Source organism: Schistocerca americana, unplaced genomic scaffold (genome assembly GCF_021461395.2).
Source record: "Schistocerca americana isolate TAMUIC-IGC-003095 unplaced genomic scaffold, iqSchAmer2.1 HiC_scaffold_180, whole genome shotgun sequence".
Taxonomy (NCBI): domain Eukaryota; kingdom Metazoa; phylum Arthropoda; class Insecta; order Orthoptera; family Acrididae; genus Schistocerca; species Schistocerca americana.
In genome coordinates this window covers 55,441-75,454 of record NW_025725885.1, presented here as the reverse complement: position 1 = coordinate 75,454, position 20,014 = coordinate 55,441, and the positions used below count along the sequence as shown (strand labels likewise).

At 53.2% G+C, this 20,014-nt stretch overlaps 34 non-coding genes across 34 annotated transcripts; 7 read left to right on the top strand and 27 right to left on the bottom strand.

Annotated features, from left to right (window-relative positions):
• Positions 1-256: 256 nt before the first annotated feature.
• Trnag-ucc lies at positions 257-328 on the top strand. The gene has a single exon. It is a non-coding gene; the product is annotated as a tRNA-Gly (tRNA).
• A 581-nt stretch (positions 329-909) lies between these two features.
• Trnai-aau lies at positions 910-983 on the bottom strand. The gene has a single exon. It is a non-coding gene; the product is annotated as a tRNA-Ile (tRNA).
• A 198-nt stretch (positions 984-1,181) lies between these two features.
• Positions 1,182-1,253, bottom strand: Trnae-uuc. Its single transcript has one exon. It is a non-coding gene; the product is annotated as a tRNA-Glu (tRNA).
• A 265-nt stretch (positions 1,254-1,518) lies between these two features.
• Positions 1,519-1,591, bottom strand: Trnam-cau. Its single transcript has one exon. It is a non-coding gene; the product is annotated as a tRNA-Met (tRNA).
• Positions 1,592-1,884: 293 nt separating this feature from the next.
• Trnag-gcc lies at positions 1,885-1,955 on the bottom strand. Its single transcript has one exon. It is a non-coding gene; the product is annotated as a tRNA-Gly (tRNA).
• A 341-nt stretch (positions 1,956-2,296) lies between these two features.
• Trnag-ucc lies at positions 2,297-2,368 on the top strand. The gene has a single exon. It is a non-coding gene; the product is annotated as a tRNA-Gly (tRNA).
• A 581-nt stretch (positions 2,369-2,949) lies between these two features.
• On the bottom strand, positions 2,950-3,023 carry Trnai-aau. The gene has a single exon. It is a non-coding gene; the product is annotated as a tRNA-Ile (tRNA).
• Positions 3,024-3,221: 198 nt separating this feature from the next.
• Trnae-uuc lies at positions 3,222-3,293 on the bottom strand. Its single transcript has one exon. It is a non-coding gene; the product is annotated as a tRNA-Glu (tRNA).
• Positions 3,294-3,558: 265 nt separating this feature from the next.
• Trnam-cau lies at positions 3,559-3,631 on the bottom strand. Its single transcript has one exon. It is a non-coding gene; the product is annotated as a tRNA-Met (tRNA).
• Positions 3,632-3,924: 293 nt separating this feature from the next.
• Trnag-gcc lies at positions 3,925-3,995 on the bottom strand. Its single transcript has one exon. It is a non-coding gene; the product is annotated as a tRNA-Gly (tRNA).
• A 341-nt stretch (positions 3,996-4,336) lies between these two features.
• On the top strand, positions 4,337-4,408 carry Trnag-ucc. Its single transcript has one exon. It is a non-coding gene; the product is annotated as a tRNA-Gly (tRNA).
• A 581-nt stretch (positions 4,409-4,989) lies between these two features.
• On the bottom strand, positions 4,990-5,063 carry Trnai-aau. Its single transcript has one exon. It is a non-coding gene; the product is annotated as a tRNA-Ile (tRNA).
• A 198-nt stretch (positions 5,064-5,261) lies between these two features.
• Positions 5,262-5,333, bottom strand: Trnae-uuc. Its single transcript has one exon. It is a non-coding gene; the product is annotated as a tRNA-Glu (tRNA).
• Positions 5,334-5,598: 265 nt separating this feature from the next.
• Positions 5,599-5,671, bottom strand: Trnam-cau. Its single transcript has one exon. It is a non-coding gene; the product is annotated as a tRNA-Met (tRNA).
• A 6,229-nt stretch (positions 5,672-11,900) lies between these two features.
• Trnag-ucc lies at positions 11,901-11,972 on the top strand. Its single transcript has one exon. It is a non-coding gene; the product is annotated as a tRNA-Gly (tRNA).
• Positions 11,973-12,553: 581 nt separating this feature from the next.
• Positions 12,554-12,627, bottom strand: Trnai-aau. The gene has a single exon. It is a non-coding gene; the product is annotated as a tRNA-Ile (tRNA).
• Positions 12,628-12,825: 198 nt separating this feature from the next.
• Trnae-uuc lies at positions 12,826-12,897 on the bottom strand. Its single transcript has one exon. It is a non-coding gene; the product is annotated as a tRNA-Glu (tRNA).
• A 265-nt stretch (positions 12,898-13,162) lies between these two features.
• Positions 13,163-13,235, bottom strand: Trnam-cau. The gene has a single exon. It is a non-coding gene; the product is annotated as a tRNA-Met (tRNA).
• Positions 13,236-13,528: 293 nt separating this feature from the next.
• Positions 13,529-13,599, bottom strand: Trnag-gcc. Its single transcript has one exon. It is a non-coding gene; the product is annotated as a tRNA-Gly (tRNA).
• Positions 13,600-13,940: 341 nt separating this feature from the next.
• Positions 13,941-14,012, top strand: Trnag-ucc. Its single transcript has one exon. It is a non-coding gene; the product is annotated as a tRNA-Gly (tRNA).
• Positions 14,013-14,593: 581 nt separating this feature from the next.
• On the bottom strand, positions 14,594-14,667 carry Trnai-aau. Its single transcript has one exon. It is a non-coding gene; the product is annotated as a tRNA-Ile (tRNA).
• A 198-nt stretch (positions 14,668-14,865) lies between these two features.
• Positions 14,866-14,937, bottom strand: Trnae-uuc. The gene has a single exon. It is a non-coding gene; the product is annotated as a tRNA-Glu (tRNA).
• A 265-nt stretch (positions 14,938-15,202) lies between these two features.
• Positions 15,203-15,275, bottom strand: Trnam-cau. Its single transcript has one exon. It is a non-coding gene; the product is annotated as a tRNA-Met (tRNA).
• A 293-nt stretch (positions 15,276-15,568) lies between these two features.
• Trnag-gcc lies at positions 15,569-15,639 on the bottom strand. The gene has a single exon. It is a non-coding gene; the product is annotated as a tRNA-Gly (tRNA).
• A 341-nt stretch (positions 15,640-15,980) lies between these two features.
• On the top strand, positions 15,981-16,052 carry Trnag-ucc. The gene has a single exon. It is a non-coding gene; the product is annotated as a tRNA-Gly (tRNA).
• A 581-nt stretch (positions 16,053-16,633) lies between these two features.
• Positions 16,634-16,707, bottom strand: Trnai-aau. Its single transcript has one exon. It is a non-coding gene; the product is annotated as a tRNA-Ile (tRNA).
• A 198-nt stretch (positions 16,708-16,905) lies between these two features.
• Trnae-uuc lies at positions 16,906-16,977 on the bottom strand. The gene has a single exon. It is a non-coding gene; the product is annotated as a tRNA-Glu (tRNA).
• A 265-nt stretch (positions 16,978-17,242) lies between these two features.
• On the bottom strand, positions 17,243-17,315 carry Trnam-cau. Its single transcript has one exon. It is a non-coding gene; the product is annotated as a tRNA-Met (tRNA).
• A 293-nt stretch (positions 17,316-17,608) lies between these two features.
• Trnag-gcc lies at positions 17,609-17,679 on the bottom strand. Its single transcript has one exon. It is a non-coding gene; the product is annotated as a tRNA-Gly (tRNA).
• Positions 17,680-18,020: 341 nt separating this feature from the next.
• On the top strand, positions 18,021-18,092 carry Trnag-ucc. Its single transcript has one exon. It is a non-coding gene; the product is annotated as a tRNA-Gly (tRNA).
• Positions 18,093-18,673: 581 nt separating this feature from the next.
• Positions 18,674-18,747, bottom strand: Trnai-aau. Its single transcript has one exon. It is a non-coding gene; the product is annotated as a tRNA-Ile (tRNA).
• Positions 18,748-18,945: 198 nt separating this feature from the next.
• Trnae-uuc lies at positions 18,946-19,017 on the bottom strand. Its single transcript has one exon. It is a non-coding gene; the product is annotated as a tRNA-Glu (tRNA).
• A 265-nt stretch (positions 19,018-19,282) lies between these two features.
• On the bottom strand, positions 19,283-19,355 carry Trnam-cau. The gene has a single exon. It is a non-coding gene; the product is annotated as a tRNA-Met (tRNA).
• A 293-nt stretch (positions 19,356-19,648) lies between these two features.
• Positions 19,649-19,719, bottom strand: Trnag-gcc. Its single transcript has one exon. It is a non-coding gene; the product is annotated as a tRNA-Gly (tRNA).
• Positions 19,720-20,014: the final 295 nt, after the last annotated feature.

Genomic DNA, 20,014 nt, shown 5'->3' with positions numbered 1-20,014 from the left:
GGAGAAGATGCTGCAGACGCTGAATCCTGCACTGCGCTGCTTAAAGATGCCGCCAGAACGCGGTCCTCTGCGTACTCTTGCGTCGCCGGCGCCGACTCTTGCCAAAGGATGCGAAATGTGCGCGGATACGCTGTCCGAATGCGTCTGGATGTGCTCCCCTAGCCTGCCTCGAAATGCGCCTGCCGGGTACGATCACCTTCGGCCGCTGCCGACAGGCGGGAAGCCGACTCAGCGCGGTGGCGGGGCGCTCGCTTGTGCGGTGGTGGTGTAATGGTCAGCATAGTTGCCTTCCAAGCAGTTGATCCGGGTTCGATTCCCGGCCACCGCAGCAGGCTTTTAATTTCGCCTATGAGTACTTTTGCCACGCGCTCTTAAACTATTGTTTTTTCGCCCTCTTACTCGCTGCATACCAGCCCTTAGTGTGTCTCGACCTGTCTCGACTTTGCTCAGCTGACGCGAGAGCTGACGCTCTCAAATCGGCCTATATCAAAACGACAAGCACGAGAAACGACTGAGAGAGGTAAGGAGAGGCGAGGCGATGGACACACAGCACGCCCCCTTCATTTCACGGTGGCGTCTCCCTGACCGAATCGGGCTGTAGCTCCGAAAACAATGGAGAAACAAAAATAGGAAGTAAAACTGCCAATAGTGCCCTGTGTTCCCATGCGCTCACCCGCCCAAGTACTGACAAGGGCCAAAGTTGTTACGCATCGGCAATCGGACATTTTCTTTCATTTTCTCTAACCAGTGTATTCAAGATATTATGGCCATTGCCGAGCGAATGCTGTAGTGCTTCCCCGCGAGTCGGGTTCGGATCCTCTGTCAACTTCCACGCAGGGTGATGATCATTTGGTCATCACACTCGCCAGCTGAAATCGGCGCTGCCTTTTCGCAGTAGTACAAGAGTAGTGGCCCGTGGGGGGATCGAACCCACGACCTTCGCGTTATTAGCACGACGCTCTAACCAACTGAGCTAACGGGCCTCGGCAGATGCAGTTGCTCAGCCCTACGCTGGAATCAGCTGGCATGAAGCCATACACCATTCCTACGGTCGTCGTGTGTCTGCTTCCCTAGTCTATATTCTGCTGACGGTCACGAAACAGTAGCTATATTGCGAGCAGGACGGGAAACGGCCGCTCGGACAGCTCAAACTTGTCACGATTCGTGTGGAAAAAATTCCGTTCCGGTACCGGGAATCGAACCCGGGCCTCCTGGGTGAAAGCCAGGTATCCTAGCCACTAGACCACACCGGATGCGGCCGTTTCATTCGCCCGTTCGTACGGTCGCTTGTCGCATTGTCGCTCTCTTTGCGAGCATCTTTGCACATACTGACTGGCAAGGCGCGCACCTCAAACGTCGCAGAGCAATGCTTTTGGCTTCATGCTCTGCTGGGAGAAGAGGAAAAGGGAAGCTGTATGTAAACATTTTCCCGCTGAAGCGTTGAAACGTTGTGGATAACAAACAAGAAATAAGTTGGCGCCCTAGCAACAGCACCACCATCAGTCACAGAAAATTAGATGCCCCGGGTGAGGATCGAACTCACGACCTTAAGATTATGAGACTTACGCGCTGCCTACTGCGCTACCGAGGCAGGCGATCGTTACACTTTCTGGAATCTTGGTAAGTACCGAATACAAGTGGTAGAGAGTCTGCACTCCCTGGCTCATTTTTTCTGTTGCTACACGTGCATTCACGGCGCGGCAGGCAACTTGCGATGCTAGGCCGACGCCAGTATGTACAATAGCACGCAGGAGTCCAAACGAGCAGTCGTCCGCGCTGCATGATTGGTTCTTTCCACACGGAATCCCGCGGTTCATTCTCATGGCTCACGCAGTTCGAGTGCGAAAGACACGCAGCACCCCTACCGGAGAAAAAACAAAATGATGCATCGGCCGGGAATCGAACCCGGGCCGCCCGCGTGGCAGGCGAGCATTCTACCACTGAACCACCGATGCTCGGGCCGGCGGTACCTTCACGCTGCTTCCCGAGCAGGTGTCTCAAGGGAAAGTGGGACTGCCGTCAAGCGCCGTAGCATTCTGTGGAGAAGATGCTGCAGACGCTGAATCCTGCACTGCGCTGCTTAAAGATGCCGCCAGAACGCGGTCCTCTGCGTACTCTTGCGTCGCCGGCGCCGACTCTTGCCAAAGGATGCGAAATGTGCGCGGATACGCTGTCCGAATGCGTCTGGATGTGCTCCCCTAGCCTGCCTCGAAATGCGCCTGCCGGGTACGATCACCTTCGGCCGCTGCCGACAGGCGGGAAGCCGACTCAGCGCGGTGGCGGGGCGCTCGCTTGTGCGGTGGTGGTGTAATGGTCAGCATAGTTGCCTTCCAAGCAGTTGATCCGGGTTCGATTCCCGGCCACCGCAGCAGGCTTTTAATTTCGCCTATGAGTACTTTTGCCACGCGCTCTTAAACTATTGTTTTTTCGCCCTCTTACTCGCTGCATACCAGCCCTTAGTGTGTCTCGACCTGTCTCGACTTTGCTCAGCTGACGCGAGAGCTGACGCTCTCAAATCGGCCTATATCAAAACGACAAGCACGAGAAACGACTGAGAGAGGTAAGGAGAGGCGAGGCGATGGACACACAGCACGCCCCCTTCATTTCACGGTGGCGTCTCCCTGACCGAATCGGGCTGTAGCTCCGAAAACAATGGAGAAACAAAAATAGGAAGTAAAACTGCCAATAGTGCCCTGTGTTCCCATGCGCTCACCCGCCCAAGTACTGACAAGGGCCAAAGTTGTTACGCATCGGCAATCGGACATTTTCTTTCATTTTCTCTAACCAGTGTATTCAAGATATTATGGCCATTGCCGAGCGAATGCTGTAGTGCTTCCCCGCGAGTCGGGTTCGGATCCTCTGTCAACTTCCACGCAGGGTGATGATCATTTGGTCATCACACTCGCCAGCTGAAATCGGCGCTGCCTTTTCGCAGTAGTACAAGAGTAGTGGCCCGTGGGGGGATCGAACCCACGACCTTCGCGTTATTAGCACGACGCTCTAACCAACTGAGCTAACGGGCCTCGGCAGATGCAGTTGCTCAGCCCTACGCTGGAATCAGCTGGCATGAAGCCATACACCATTCCTACGGTCGTCGTGTGTCTGCTTCCCTAGTCTATATTCTGCTGACGGTCACGAAACAGTAGCTATATTGCGAGCAGGACGGGAAACGGCCGCTCGGACAGCTCAAACTTGTCACGATTCGTGTGGAAAAAATTCCGTTCCGGTACCGGGAATCGAACCCGGGCCTCCTGGGTGAAAGCCAGGTATCCTAGCCACTAGACCACACCGGATGCGGCCGTTTCATTCGCCCGTTCGTACGGTCGCTTGTCGCATTGTCGCTCTCTTTGCGAGCATCTTTGCACATACTGACTGGCAAGGCGCGCACCTCAAACGTCGCAGAGCAATGCTTTTGGCTTCATGCTCTGCTGGGAGAAGAGGAAAAGGGAAGCTGTATGTAAACATTTTCCCGCTGAAGCGTTGAAACGTTGTGGATAACAAACAAGAAATAAGTTGGCGCCCTAGCAACAGCACCACCATCAGTCACAGAAAATTAGATGCCCCGGGTGAGGATCGAACTCACGACCTTAAGATTATGAGACTTACGCGCTGCCTACTGCGCTACCGAGGCAGGCGATCGTTACACTTTCTGGAATCTTGGTAAGTACCGAATACAAGTGGTAGAGAGTCTGCACTCCCTGGCTCATTTTTTCTGTTGCTACACGTGCATTCACGGCGCGGCAGGCAACTTGCGATGCTAGGCCGACGCCAGTATGTACAATAGCACGCAGGAGTCCAAACGAGCAGTCGTCCGCGCTGCATGATTGGTTCTTTCCACACGGAATCCCGCGGTTCATTCTCATGGCTCACGCAGTTCGAGTGCGAAAGACACGCAGCACCCCTACCGGAGAAAAAACAAAATGATGCATCGGCCGGGAATCGAACCCGGGCCGCCCGCGTGGCAGGCGAGCATTCTACCACTGAACCACCGATGCTCGGGCCGGCGGTACCTTCACGCTGCTTCCCGAGCAGGTGTCTCAAGGGAAAGTGGGACTGCCGTCAAGCGCCGTAGCATTCTGTGGAGAAGATGCTGCAGACGCTGAATCCTGCACTGCGCTGCTTAAAGATGCCGCCAGAACGCGGTCCTCTGCGTACTCTTGCGTCGCCGGCGCCGACTCTTGCCAAAGGATGCGAAATGTGCGCGGATACGCTGTCCGAATGCGTCTGGATGTGCTCCCCTAGCCTGCCTCGAAATGCGCCTGCCGGGTACGATCACCTTCGGCCGCTGCCGACAGGCGGGAAGCCGACTCAGCGCGGTGGCGGGGCGCTCGCTTGTGCGGTGGTGGTGTAATGGTCAGCATAGTTGCCTTCCAAGCAGTTGATCCGGGTTCGATTCCCGGCCACCGCAGCAGGCTTTTAATTTCGCCTATGAGTACTTTTGCCACGCGCTCTTAAACTATTGTTTTTTCGCCCTCTTACTCGCTGCATACCAGCCCTTAGTGTGTCTCGACTTGTCTCGACTTTGCTCAGCTGACGCGAGAGCTGACGCTCTCAAATCGGCCTATATCAAAACGACAAGCACGAGAAACGACTGAGAGAGGTAAGGAGAGGCAAGGCGATGGACACACAGCACGCCCCCTTCATTTCACGGTGGCGTCTCCCTGGCCGAATCGGGCTGTAGCTCCGAAAACAATGGAGAAACAAAAATAGGAAGTAAAACTGCCAATAGTGCCCTGTGTTCCCATGCGCTCACCCGCCCAAGTACTGACAAGGGCCAAAGTTGTTACGCATCGGCAATCGGACATTTTCTTTCATTTTCTCTAACCAGTGTATTCAAGATATTATGGCCATTGCCGAGCGAATGCTGTAGTGCTTCCCCACGAGTCGGGTTCGGATCCTCTGTCAACTTCCACGCAGGGTGATGATCATTTGGTCATCACACTCGCCAGCTGAAATCGGCGCTGCCTTTTCGCAGTAGTACAAGAGTAGTGGCCCGTGGGGGGATCGAACCCACGACCTTCGCGTTATTAGCACGACGCTCTAACCAACTGAGCTAACGGGCCTCGGCAGATGCAGTTGCTCAGCCCTACGCTGGAATCAGCTGGCATGAAGCCATACACCATTCCTACGGTCGTCGTGTGTCTGCTTCCCTAGTCTATATTCTGCTGACGGTCACGAAACAGTAGCTATATTGCGAGCAGGACGGGAAACGGCCGCTCGGACAGCTCAAACTTGTCACGATTCGTGTGGAAAAAATTCCGTTCCGGTACCGGGAATCGAACCCGGGCCTCCTGGGTGAAAGCCAGGTATCCTAGCCACTAGACCACACCGGATGCGGCCGTTTCATTCGCCCGTTCGTACGGTCGCTTGTCGCATTGTCGCTCTCTTTGCGAGCATCTTTGCACATACTGACTGGCAAGGCGCGCACCTCAAACGTCGCAGAGCAATGCTTTTGGCTTCATGCTCTGCTGGGAGAAGAGGAAAAGGGAAGCTGTATGTAAACATTTTCCCGCTGAAGCGTTGAAACGTTGTGGATAACAAACAAGAAATAAGTTGGCGCCCTAGCAACAGCACCACCATCAGTCACAGAAAATTAGATGCCCCGGGTGAGGATCGAACTCACGACCTTAAGATTATGAGACTTACGCGCTGCCTACTGCGCTACCGAGGCAGGCGATCGTTACACTTTCTGGAATCTTGGTAAGTACCGAATACAAGTGGTAGAGAGTCTGCACTCCCTGGCTCATTTTTTCTGTTGCTACACGTGCATTCACGGCGCGGCAGGCAACTTGCGATGCTAGGCCGACGCCAGTATGTACAATAGCACGCAGGAGTCCAAACGAGCAGTCGTCCGCGCTGCATGATTGGTTCTTTCCACACGGAATCCCGCGGTTCATTCTCATGGCTCACGCAGTTCGAGTGCGAAAGACACGCAGCACCCCTACCGGAGAAAAAACAAAATGATGCATCGGCCGGGAATCGAACCCGGGCCGCCCGCGTGGCAGGCGAGCATTCTACCACTTTTTTTTTTTTTTTTTCTTTTTTTTGTTTTTTTTTTTTTTTTTTTTATTTATTCTTTTTTTTTTTTTTTTATTTTTTTTTTTTTTTTTACTCTCACCAAAATATGCCTTCTTCGGCGAGCTTCATCGCTATATTTGCTGGACTGTCGAACTTCGTGGAACAGAGGAATAACTTAAAACAAAATCATCTTCAGCTCAGATGGTGTGGTGTCTTCTTCCACAGAAAAATGAGGAACTAAGAGTAATTTTATCGCGGAATTCGTGGACGGTGTTCTTTCCTCCGCTGGTTCAACTCTTTTGCGCGTAGTGCAACTAAAATCATATTCCGCTTAAAAGGAAAATATTCTCCCTCCTGACTAACGTCAGTCACACCGATGTAGCAGAGAGTTGTTACAAAACAGGTGTCAACGCAGCACAACAGCACAACATGAGAGTTTATGTCGATGTGTGCATCACACGAAAGAAACAGAAATCACAGGAAAGTAATAAAATGAAATCGCGACAGTCCGGGAACAGAAATTAAGAGACTGTATCTTCTAAAATACAGATGAAGTCTTGTAAACAAAATAAAATTCCTCAAAATTAAAAGGACACTCCTCCCTTGGAGATAAAACCAGAACGACCCGTAGTGAGGTTGTGGCACAAGTCACCAACCATAACACAACTAAAACAAATAAAAGAAGGAAAGAGAAATTAAAAGTGGAACGCGTCAGCTCAGTAATCTCAGTTCAAGGTGTTTGCCGCAGTTCCATTGCATAGCCGTAATCCAAGGCCGCCTTCAAAAAATTCGCAAACAGTTCGCGAAATTGAACGCAATCCTTCAGTGTCATATACTGGGCCCACAAATAATCCAGGTAAATCACAGTATCAGTGACGGCCATATCGATAAGGGCATAAATCGTATGCCCTAAGATCCAGACAGTGGCGTTATTTTTCGTCCGCGGAAAAGCTTTGAAGTTAGGCACTATCACACGACGAACAGTCACAAGGTGAGGAGGCGTTCTATTAATGTGGGCGACCATTCGTTGACACAGCCGCCATACCGTCGACACCGATGCACACTCAAAACGATGTTCCCGTGTGTCCACAGCACCACATCTACCACAGTTGGCAGAGGGAAGGAGATGAATGTCGGCAAGCCGCTGGTTCGTCGCTAGGGTGTTGTTGACGATCTTAAACCAGAGCGCACTCACGTCCGACGGCAACACCGGGTTGTTGATGTTTGCCCACACGTTCACCCATTCCACTGTGGGATTCCGGAACACCAGTTTATGACGCGGAGGTCGTCCAGTCAGGGCAACGTAGAGTCCTCGGGCGGTCCTGTGGCTGTCGGTAGCCGTTGACAGAGCGTAGCTCCTCGTTAAAAAGTACTCCCGTATGTAGGACATCTTATACGGGATGGCCGCGAGAGAGACGGGCGCCGCTTCAGAGTGTGGGCGGTAGAGCTCCAGGAGTGCCGCGGTGGTTCCTGCCGGGTCGTCGGACTGCAGGGTGGCTGTCCGGTGGACGAGCAGCGCGCCGCATTTGCGTGGAACGTCGGTGAAACCGAGGCCGCCCAGCTGCCTGTCGATGACACAGGTCGAAGCCTTGACTTTAAAAATCTCATGCCGCCACAGGAGCCAGTAGACTGCCTGCGAAATCGCCCTCCCGATCGGCTTCGGAACACTAAACAGTTGGGCGATGTACCACGCGTTCGATAAGATGAATGTGTTAATGACAGCCACACGTTGATGTAAGTTGAGTCGGCGACCTGAGTGGCTGCGGCATAGGGCCTTCACAGTGCCAAGAATTCGCCTCCAGTTTAAAACTTGCATTTTTTGTGGGCACGCTACAATGTCGAGTCCTAAAATTTTGTGGGTGCGCACAACACGGAACCAGTCCCGTTCAGCAGACAGTCCCCGCCGACCCAGTGGTACCAATACAGTTTTCCGCGTATTCAGAACGGCGCCAGAGGCACGTTCGTACAATGTCAGAACATCGCGAACTCTGTCCAAGTCATGTGCCCGCCCCATGAAAAGTCCCACATCGTCAGCATAGGCAGCACATTTGAGAGAGACGTGACAGACCTGGACACCTTCAATGATTCGACCGACTGCGCGCAAAAACGGGTCGAGCGCAATGACAAATAGGAGCATTGATAAAGGACAGCCCTGTCTGACGGATCTTGTAATAGGAATGGGCGGCGACTGCCAACCATTGATGACAATTACTGACGTCGCCGATGTTAAAAGATTCCGTATAGCATCGAGAAAGTGGCCGCCGAACCCCAGTTTTGTCATGACGGACAGAAGATAATCGTGCCCGATACGGTCGAATGCATTGGCAAAATCGATGGAGAGAATGCCAGCGGACAGGTCATTAAGGGCTGCGTACGCGACCACGTCTCGGTATGAAGCCGCAGCGTGAAAAATGCTACGGCGTTGCACACCACACGACCGAAAGGGACTGATTATCTTGTCCATGACCACATTGAGTTTCGTTGCGAGGCATCGTGCCGCCAGTTTATAGTCTGCATTTAAAAGTGTGATAGGGCGTAATGCCTCAACACGGCATGCTGTCGGTGTCTTCGGAATTAATATAATACGCCCTGCAATGAACTTCGAAGGGACAGCAGCACCACGAACAATTTCATTTATCATGATCGTCAATGTCTCACCGAAAATATCCCAATAAGCCAGGTAAAATTCGATGGGAAGGCCATCTGGACCTGGAGACTTCCCTCGACGACACGAACGTAACACATCTTTCACATCGTCCCGTGATAACATCTCATCCAGTGACTGACGGTCAGATTCGGAGATGACAGTATCCAATTCATCTAACAGAAAGGAACGTGCGACATCATCGGCAGCTGTCCGTCCGAACAATCTCTTAAAGTGGTCGGTGACGTGGGGAACGATCTCATGCTTCGCCGTGAGACGAGCACCAGTTTCCGTGATGAGGGTGGTAATGTCTTTCCTCCGCGCCAACCGTTTCTCGCGTGCCAAGTGGTAAAGCGTTGGCACTTCGTCAATGGTCTCACACTGCGGTCGGCTCCTGATCAGAACACCTTGTGCCTTGTGGAGGTGATGCTGGAGTATCTTGCTTTTAATTCTAGTCAAACGTGCACGTAAGTTTTGATCTGGCGCCACGGGCGCATCAAGCGCATCTTGGAGGCACTGCTGATAAAAGGCAATGGTGCGCCTCTCCCAAAATGACGCCTCCCTTGCATACCGCATCGCAACACTGCGCAACTGCGGTTTGGCTAAGTCGACCCACCATTGTAAGACCGAGGCATAACTTCCCCGTTTTTCAGAACAAAACTGCCACACGTTCTGAATCTCGCAACGTAAACCGGCGTCAGAGAGATGACGGGTATTGAGTTTCCAAACACGGGAAGGGGGCGCCTGCCTATTTGCCAGTAATTGCACGTCACACACAACACCGCAGTGATCGCTAAAGGCGACGGGATGTACCGCAACCCTCTGAAGATAGGTTTGAAGCGGCCGCGACACATAAATGCGATCAATTCTGCTGGCACCGTTCGCATAAAAATGTGTGTATTGCGTCGTGGTAGGATGAAAATGACGCCAAACATCGATCAAGTCATTTGTCACAATTAGTTGGGAAAGTTCCGGGCACATGGTAGCCGTGGGAAATTGATCGGCTCCGGCAGTAACACAGTTAAAATCGCCGCCAACTACTACATTGCGGGTCGACGCAAAAAACGGAACCACATCTTGATTAAAAAAAACAGAACGTGCACGTTTATGATCAGTGCCACTCGGCGCGTATATATTAATAAATGTGACATCCTGGATCGTACACGTAAGTAAGCGGCCATTCGGTAAAAATTGAACGTTAGTTGGTTGTAATACAGTTTTATAAAGAACAGCGGTGCCACAAGTACCTTCAACGTTAATGTTATAGATGACATCATAACCAGGGACGTTATTGAAGCGCTTAACAGTAACTTCTTGGAGCAATGCAACGTCATAGCCTCCCAAAGTTAAAAAGTCTATAAAACTTGCTATTTTATGCGCAGCTATGATGCGATTTACATTGAGTGATAAAACTGAGAAGATCTTTAGATGTTGACGAGCGGCGGCCATTTAAAACACAGACACTCAAGTATTAGCAAGAAAAATGAAAAACGGAAGACGCAGATGCAGCGTCTCAAGCACACCAATAAAACTGTCAAGAAGCACTGCAACCCATTACGTAACTCGTGGACAATACTGTGCAGAAAATTACTGTCAGCGTGCAGGAAACAGCGTAACATAACGTCGCAGGTAAACGGGGCACGAATTACAGCAGGTCCGCCGAAAGCCGCTAATGGGATCCAGGGTCGTCCTCCTCCTGCTTCCACCAGGGCGTCTCCGTTGGTCGGTCGGTCGGTTGGGCGCGACCACCAGCGGTGTCTGTGTACGTGGCCTCGTCCGCCTGTGTTGTTGCTGTACCGGCGGCCGACGTCGCCGAATGCCTGCGCGTGCGCTGCGGCAGCTGCTCGCTACTTTGCTCGCTTTTGCGCTTAGCAGCATGCGCACCCTGTTCGCGTGCCGTATTTAAGAACACCTTGAGATGTGCAGTTTGTTCCCTTATACGCTCCTGGCGCGCAGAGCTGTCAGAGGCAGGGGGGCACGATGTCTGAACTTCACTCTCACTGCCACTCTCTGAGACAGGGGTGCACGGTAAATCATCTGACTGCTGACTCCTAGTACCCTTATTTTTATTTTTCTTTGTACGCCCTTTCCTCGGTGCCAGGGGAACCTCTTCAGGCGGCGGAGGCGGTGGTAAGGAGGTGTCCATCTCTTCCGAAATAGCAACTGGTGCATGATCCGAAACATCTGGGACCTCCTTAGCAACTGAATCCGATTCTACTACAGCCGAGGACAAAATGGGAGCGTCCTCCATTCGTTCCTGTGGCGCGTCTACAGTAACATTCACCTCACTTGGTACATCCTCAGCACGAAGAGGGTCGGCAGGGCGGGGTTGTGATACAGTGCCCGCTACTATTTCACTCAGTAGTGGCACAAAGTGGCCACCAGTAGCCGCAGCATCACTACGTAGGAGCTGCACGGGTCGTCTACGGGGACAATCAACACGTAAATGCTCAGTGGAACGACAAATTGAGCATGTGGGTGGCTGGCCGATATAAGTCACTTGAGCCCTACAGCCCGCAATCATTACGTAGGATGGAATGTGTTTCTTCAGGTCAATGCGAACACTACGTACTCCACTATTAACCTGGTACCGGTACGCGCTAGACCACTTTTCGTTTACTACCGACAAGACAACGCCGTACTGAGTGAGAGCACGTGCAATCAAATCATTGCCGCATTCAGGGGGCACATTAAATACTCGGACCGTTCTAACACCATAACCCGAGGGCACAATCTGCACATCACTGACTGTGCCATCGACATGCCTAAATTTACGCACTCCGCCAAATTTTTCAACAAATCTTTCACAGATGTCGCCGGAAAAGAACTTCAAAAATAGCGAATATTGCGCGAAATCCAACTGAAAAGTGTCCACTAGATCTTCCGGGATTTTCAAATCTTCGAATATAAATTCGTGGATTTCAAAAGCGGTGGGCCGCAAAGCATTTCGATCGAACACAAACTGCGCAGTGTTTGCCCTAGTAACTGTCGACATGGTACTCACGTTGAAGAAACTTGAACACGTGGACCTCGAAACACTCGCTGAGCGCCGCCCCGCGATGTAAACAAAGCCGCAACCGCTCCGCTGCTCCGCGCGATGTGCGCGGATACGCTGTCCGAATGCGTCTGGATGTGCTCCCCTAGCCTGCCTCGAAATGCGCCTGCCGGGTACGATCACCTTCGGCCGCTGCCGACAGGCGGGAAGCCGACTCAGCGCGGTGGCGGGGCGCTCGCTTGTGCGGTGGTGGTGTAATGGTCAGCATAGTTGCCTTCCAAGCAGTTGATCCGGGTTCGATTCCCGGCCACCGCAGCAGGCTTTTAATTTCGCCTATGAGTACTTTTGCCACGCGCTCTTAAACTATTGTTTTTTCGCCCTCTTACTCGCTGCATACCAGCCCTTAGTGTGTCTCGACTTGTCTCGACTTTGCTCAGCTGACGCGAGAGCTGACGCTCTCAAATCGGCCTATATCAAAACGACAAGCACGAGAAACGACTGAGAGAGGTAAGGAGAGGCAAGGCGATGGACACACAGCACGCCCCCTTCATTTCACGGTGGCGTCTCCCTGGCCGAATCGGGCTGTAGCTCCGAAAACAATGGAGAAACAAAAATAGGAAGTAAAACTGCCAATAGTGCCCTGTGTTCCCATGCGCTCACCCGCCCAAGTACTGACAAGGGCCAAAGTTGTTACGCATCGGCAATCGGACATTTTCTTTCATTTTCTCTAACCAGTGTATTCAAGATATTATGGCCATTGCCGAGCGAATGCTGTAGTGCTTCCCCACGAGTCGGGTTCGGATCCTCTGTCAACTTCCACGCAGGGTGATGATCATTTGGTCATCACACTCGCCAGCTGAAATCGGCGCTGCCTTTTCGCAGTAGTACAAGAGTAGTGGCCCGTGGGGGGATCGAACCCACGACCTTCGCGTTATTAGCACGACGCTCTAACCAACTGAGCTAACGGGCCTCGGCAGATGCAGTTGCTCAGCCCTACGCTGGAATCAGCTGGCATGAAGCCATACACCATTCCTACGGTCGTCGTGTGTCTGCTTCCCTAGTCTATATTCTGCTGACGGTCACGAAACAGTAGCTATATTGCGAGCAGGACGGGAAACGGCCGCTCGGACAGCTCAAACTTGTCACGATTCGTGTGGAAAAAATTCCGTTCCGGTACCGGGAATCGAACCCGGGCCTCCTGGGTGAAAGCCAGGTATCCTAGCCACTAGACCACACCGGATGCGGCCGTTTCTTTCGCCCGTTCGTACGGTCGCTTGTCGCATTGTCGCTCTCTTTGCGAGCATCTTTGCACATACTGACTGGCAAGGCGCGCACCTCAAACGTCGCAGAGCAATGCTTTTGGCTTCATGCTCTGCTGGGAGAAGAGGAAAAGGGAAGCTGTATGTAAACATTTTCCCGCTGAAGCGTTGAAACGTTGTGGATAACAAACAAGAAATAAGTTGGCGCCCTAGCAACAGCACCACCATCAGTCACAGAAAATTAGATGCCCCGGGTGAGGATCGAACTCACGACCTTAAGATTATGAGACTTACGCGCTGCCTACTGCGCTACCGAGGCAGGCGATCGTTACACTTTCTGGAATCTTGGTAAGTACCGAATACAAGTGGTAGAGAGTCTGCACTCCCTGGCTCATTTTTTCTGTTGCTACACGTGCATTCACGGCGCGGCAGGCAACTTGCGATGCTAGGCCGACGCCAGTATGTACAATAGCACGCAGGAGTCCAAACGAGCAGTCGTCCGCGCTGCATGATTGGTTCTTTCCACACGGAATCCCGCGGTTCATTCTCATGGCTCACGCAGTTCGAGTGCGAAAGACACGCAGCACCCCTACCGGAGAAAAAACAAAATGATGCATCGGCCGGGAATCGAACCCGGGCCGCCCGCGTGGCAGGCGAGCATTCTACCACTGAACCACCGATGCTCGGGCCGGCGGTACCTTCACGCTGCTTCCCGAGCAGGTGTCTCAAGGGAAAGTGGGACTGCCGTCAAGCGCCGTAGCATTCTGTGGAGAAGATGCTGCAGACGCTGAATCCTGCACTGCGCTGCTTAAAGATGCCGCCAGAACGCGGTCCTCTGCGTACTCTTGCGTCGCCGGCGCCGACTCTTGCCAAAGGATGCGAAATGTGCGCGGATACGCTGTCCGAATGCGTCTGGATGTGCTCCCCTAGCCTGCCTCGAAATGCGCCTGCCGGGTACGATCACCTTCGGCCGCTGCCGACAGGCGGGAAGCCGACTCAGCGCGGTGGCGGGGCGCTCGCTTGTGCGGTGGTGGTGTAATGGTCAGCATAGTTGCCTTCCAAGCAGTTGATCCGGGTTCGATTCCCGGCCACCGCAGCAGGCTTTTAATTTCGCCTATGAGTACTTTTGCCACGCGCTCTTAAACTATTGTTTTTTCGCCCTCTTACTCGCTGCATACCAGCCCTTAGTGTGTCTCGACTTGTCTCGACTTTGCTCAGCTGACGCGAGAGCTGACGCTCTCAAATCGGCCTATATCAAAACGACAAGCACGAGAAACGACTGAGAGAGGTAAGGAGAGGCGAGGCGATGGACACACAGCACGCCCCCTTCATTTCACGGTGGCGTCTCCCTGACCGAATCGGGCTGTAGCTCCGAAAACAATGGAGAAACAAAAATAGGAAGTAAAACTGCCAATAGTGCCCTGTGTTCCCATGCGCTCACCCGCCCAAGTACTGACAAGGGCCAAAGTTGTTACGCATCGGCAATCGGACATTTTCTTTCATTTTCTCTAACCAGTGTATTCAAGATATTATGGCCATTGCCGAGCGAATGCTGTAGTGCTTCCCCACGAGTCGGGTTCGGATCCTCTGTCAACTTCCACGCAGGGTGATGATCATTTGGTCATCACACTCGCCAGCTGAAATCGGCGCTGCCTTTTCGCAGTAGTACAAGAGTAGTGGCCCGTGGGGGGATCGAACCCACGACCTTCGCGTTATTAGCACGACGCTCTAACCAACTGAGCTAACGGGCCTCGGCAGATGCAGTTGCTCAGCCCTACGCTGGAATCAGCTGGCATGAAGCCATACACCATTCCTACGGTCGTCGTGTGTCTGCTTCCCTAGTCTATATTCTGCTGACGGTCACGAAACAGTAGCTATATTGCGAGCAGGACGGGAAACGGCCGCTCGGACAGCTCAAACTTGTCACGATTCGTGTGGAAAAAATTCCGTTCCGGTACCGGGAATCGAACCCGGGCCTCCTGGGTGAAAGCCAGGTATCCTAGCCACTAGACCACACCGGATGCGGCCGTTTCTTTCGCCCGTTCGTACGGTCGCTTGTCGCATTGTCGCTCTCTTTGCGAGCATCTTTGCACATACTGACTGGCAAGGCGCGCACCTCAAACGTCGCAGAGCAATGCTTTTGGCTTCATGCTCTGCTGGGAGAAGAGGAAAAGGGAAGCTGTATGTAAACATTTTCCCGCTGAAGCGTTGAAACGTTGTGGATAACAAACAAGAAATAAGTTGGCGCCCTAGCAACAGCACCACCATCAGTCACAGAAAATTAGATGCCCCGGGTGAGGATCGAACTCACGACCTTAAGATTATGAGACTTACGCGCTGCCTACTGCGCTACCGAGGCAGGCGATCGTTACACTTTCTGGAATCTTGGTAAGTACCGAATACAAGTGGTAGAGAGTCTGCACTCCCTGGCTCATTTTTTCTGTTGCTACACGTGCATTCACGGCGCGGCAGGCAACTTGCGATGCTAGGCCGACGCCAGTATGTACAATAGCACGCAGGAGTCCAAACGAGCAGTCGTCCGCGCTGCATGATTGGTTCTTTCCACACGGAATCCCGCGGTTCATTCTCATGGCTCACGCAGTTCGAGTGCGAAAGACACGCAGCACCCCTACCGGAGAAAAAACAAAATGATGCATCGGCCGGGAATCGAACCCGGGCCGCCCGCGTGGCAGGCGAGCATTCTACCACTGAACCACCGATGCTCGGGCCGGCGGTACCTTCACGCTGCTTCCCGAGCAGGTGTCTCAAGGGAAAGTGGGACTGCCGTCAAGCGCCGTAGCATTCTGTGGAGAAGATGCTGCAGACGCTGAATCCTGCACTGCGCTGCTTAAAGATGCCGCCAGAACGCGGTCCTCTGCGTACTCTTGCGTCGCCGGCGCCGACTCTTGCCAAAGGATGCGAAATGTGCGCGGATACGCTGTCCGAATGCGTCTGGATGTGCTCCCCTAGCCTGCCTCGAAATGCGCCTGCCGGGTACGATCACCTTCGGCCGCTGCCGACAGGCGGGAAGCCGACTCAGCGCGGTGGCGGGGCGCTCGCTTGTGCGGTGGTGGTGTAATGGTCAGCATAGTTGCCTTCCAAGCAGTTGATCCGGGTTCGATTCCCGGCCACCGCAGCAGGCTTTTAATTTCGCCTATGAGTACTTTTGCCACGCGCTCTTAAACTATTGTTTTTTCGCCCTCTTACTCGCTGCATACCAGCCCTTAGTGTGTCTCGACTTGTCTCGACTTTGCTCAGCTGACGCGAGAGCTGACGCTCTCAAATCGGCCTATATCAAAACGACAAGCACGAGAAACGACTGAGAGAGGTAAGGAGAGGCGAGGCGATGGACACACAGCACGCCCCCTTCATTTCACGGTGGCGTCTCCCTGACCGAATCGGGCTGTAGCTCCGAAAACAATGGAGAAACAAAAATAGGAAGTAAAACTGCCAATAGTGCCCTGTGTTCCCATGCGCTCACCCGCCCAAGTACTGACAAGGGCCAAAGTTGTTACGCATCGGCAATCGGACATTTTCTTTCATTTTCTCTAACCAGTGTATTCAAGATATTATGGCCATTGCCGAGCGAATGCTGTAGTGCTTCCCCACGAGTCGGGTTCGGATCCTCTGTCAACTTCCACGCAGGGTGATGATCATTTGGTCATCACACTCGCCAGCTGAAATCGGCGCTGCCTTTTCGCAGTAGTACAAGAGTAGTGGCCCGTGGGGGGATCGAACCCACGACCTTCGCGTTATTAGCACGACGCTCTAACCAACTGAGCTAACGGGCCTCGGCAGATGCAGTTGCTCAGCCCTACGCTGGAATCAGCTGGCATGAAGCCATACACCATTCCTACGGTCGTCGTGTGTCTGCTTCCCTAGTCTATATTCTGCTGACGGTCACGAAACAGTAGCTATATTGCGAGCAGGACGGGAAACGGCCGCTCGGACAGCTCAAACTTGTCACGATTCGTGTGGAAAAAATTCCGTTCCGGTACCGGGAATCGAACCCGGGCCTCCAGGGTGAAAGCCAGGTATCCTAGCCACTAGACCACACCGGATGCGGCCGTTTCATTCGCCCGTTCGTACGGTCGCTTGTCGCATTGTCGCTCTCTTTGCGAGCATCTTTGCACATACTGACTGGCAAGGCGCGCACCTCAAACGTCGCAGAGCAATGCTTTTGGCTTCATGCTCTGCTGGGAGAAGAGGAAAAGGGAAGCTGTATGTAAATATTTTCCCGCTGAAGCGTTGAAACGTTGTGGATAACAAACAAGAAATAAGTTGGCGCCCTAGCAACAGCACCACCATCAGTCACAGAAAATTAGATGCCCCGGGTGAGGATCGAACTCACGACCTTAAGATTATGAGACTTACGCGCTGCCTACTGCGCTACCGAGGCAGGCGATCGTTACACTTTCTGGAATCTTGGTAAGTACCGAATACAAGTGGTAGAGAGTCTGCACTCCCTGGCTCATTTTTTCTGTTGCTACACGTGCATTCACGGCGCGGCAGGCAACTTGCGATGCTAGGCCGACGCCAGTATGTACAATAGCACGCAGGAGTCCAAACGAGCAGTCGTCCGCGCTGCATGATTGGTTCTTTCCACACGGAATCCCGCGGTTCATTCTCATGGCTCACGCAGTTCGAGTGCGAAAGACACGCAGCACCCCTACCGGAGAAAAAACAAAATGATGCATCGGCCGGGAATCGAACCCGGGCCGCCCGCATGGCAGGCGAGCATTCTACCACTGAACCACCGATGCTCGGGCCGGCGGTACCTTCACGCTGCTTCCCGAGCAGGTGTCTCAAGGGAAAGTGGGACTGCCGTCAAGCGCCGTAGCATTCTGTGGAGAAGATGCTGCAGACGCTGAATCCTGCACTGCGCTGCTTAAAGATGCCGCCAGAACGCGGTCCTCTGCGTACTCTTGCGTCGCCGGCGCCGACTCTTGCCAAAGGATGCGAAATGTGCGCGGATACGCTGTCCGAATGCGTCTGGATGTGCTCCCCTAGCCTGCCTCGAAATGCGCCTGCCGGGTACGATCACCTTCGGCCGCTGCCGACAGGCGGGAAGCCGACTCAGCGCGGTGGCGGGGCGCTCGCTTGTGCGGTGGTGGTGTAATGGTCAGCATAGTTGCCTTCCAAGCAGTTGATCCGGGTTCGATTCCCGGCCACCGCAGCAGGCTTTTAATTTCGCCTATGAGTACTTTTGCCACGCGCTCTTAAACTATTGTTTTTTCGCCCTCTTACTCGCTGCATACCAGCCCTTAGTGTGTCTCGACTTGTCTCGACTTTGCTCAGCTGACGCGAGAGCTGACGCTCTCAAATCGGCCTATATCAAAACGACAAGCACGAGAAACGACTGAGAGAGGTAAGGAGAGGCGAGGCGATGGACACACAGCACGCCCCCTTCATTTCACGGTGGCGTCTCCCTGACCGAATCGGGCTGTAGCTCCGAAAACAATGGAGAAACAAAAATAGGAAGTAAAACTGCCAATAGTGCCCTGTGTTCCCATGCGCTCACCCGCCCAAGTACTGACAAGGGCCAAAGTTGTTACGCATCGGCAATCGGACATTTTCTTTCATTTTCTCTAACCAGTGTATTCAAGATATTATGGCCATTGCCGAGCGAATGCTGTAGTGCTTCCCCACGAGTCGGGTTCGGATCCTCTGTCAACTTCCACGCAGGGTGATGATCATTTGGTCATCACACTCGCCAGCTGAAATCGGCGCTGCCTTTTCGCAGTAGTACAAGAGTAGTGGCCCGTGGGGGGATCGAACCCACGACCTTCGCGTTATTAGCACGACGCTCTAACCAACTGAGCTAACGGGCCTCGGCAGATGCAGTTGCTCAGCCCTACGCTGGAATCAGCTGGCATGAAGCCATACACCATTCCTACGGTCGTCGTGTGTCTGCTTCCCTAGTCTATATTCTGCTGACGGTCACGAAACAGTAGCTATATTGCGAGCAGGACGGGAAACGGCCGCTCGGACAGCTCAAACTTGTCACGATTCGTGTGGAAAAAATTCCGTTCCGGTACCGGGAATCGAACCCGGGCCTACTGGGTGAAAGCCAGGTATCCTAGCCACTAGACCACACCGGATGCGGCCGTTTCATTCGCCCGTTCGTACGGTCGCTTGTCGCATTGTCGCTCTCTTTGCGAGCATCTTTGCACATACTGACTGGCAAGGCGCGCACCTCAAACGTCGCAGAGCAATGCTTTTGGCTTCATGCTCTGCTGGGAGAAGAGGAAAAGGGAAGCTGTATGTAAATATTTTCCCGCTGAAGCGTTGAAACGTTGTGGATAACAAACAAGAAATAAGTTGGCGCCCTAGCAACAGCACCACCATCAGTCACAGAAAATTAGATGCCCCGGGTGAGGATCGAACTCACGACCTTAAGATTATGAGACTTACGCGCTGCCTACTGCGCTACCGAGGCAGGCGATCGTTACACTTTCTGGAATCTTGGTAAGTACCGAATACAAGTGGTAGAGAGTCTGCACTCCCTGGCTCATTTTTTCTGTTGCTACACGTGCATTCACGGCGCGGCAGGCAACTTGCGATGCTAGGCCGACGCCAGTATGTACAATAGCACGCAGGAGTCCAAACGAGCAGTCGTCCGCGCTGCATGATTGGTTCTTTCCACACGGAATCCCGCGGTTCATTCTCATGGCTCACGCAGTTCGAGTGCGAAAGACACGCAGCACCCCTACCGGAGAAAAAACAAAATGATGCATCGGCCGGGAATCGAACCCGGGCCGCCCGCGTGGCAGGCGAGCATTCTACCACTGAACCACCGATGCTCGGGCCGGCGGTACCTTCACGCTGCTTCCCGAGCAGGTGTCTCAAGGGAAAGTGGGACTGCCGTCAAGCGCCGTAGCATTCTGTGGAGAAGATGCTGCAGACGCTGAATCCTGCACTGCGCTGCTTAAAGATGCCGCCAGAACGCGGTCCTCTGCGTACTCTTGCGTCGCCGGCGCCGACTCTTGCCAAAGGATGCGAAATGTGCGCGGATACGCTGTCCGAATGCGTCTGGATGTGCTCCCCTAGCCTGCCTCGAAATGCGCCTGCCGGGTACGATCACCTTCGGCCGCTGCC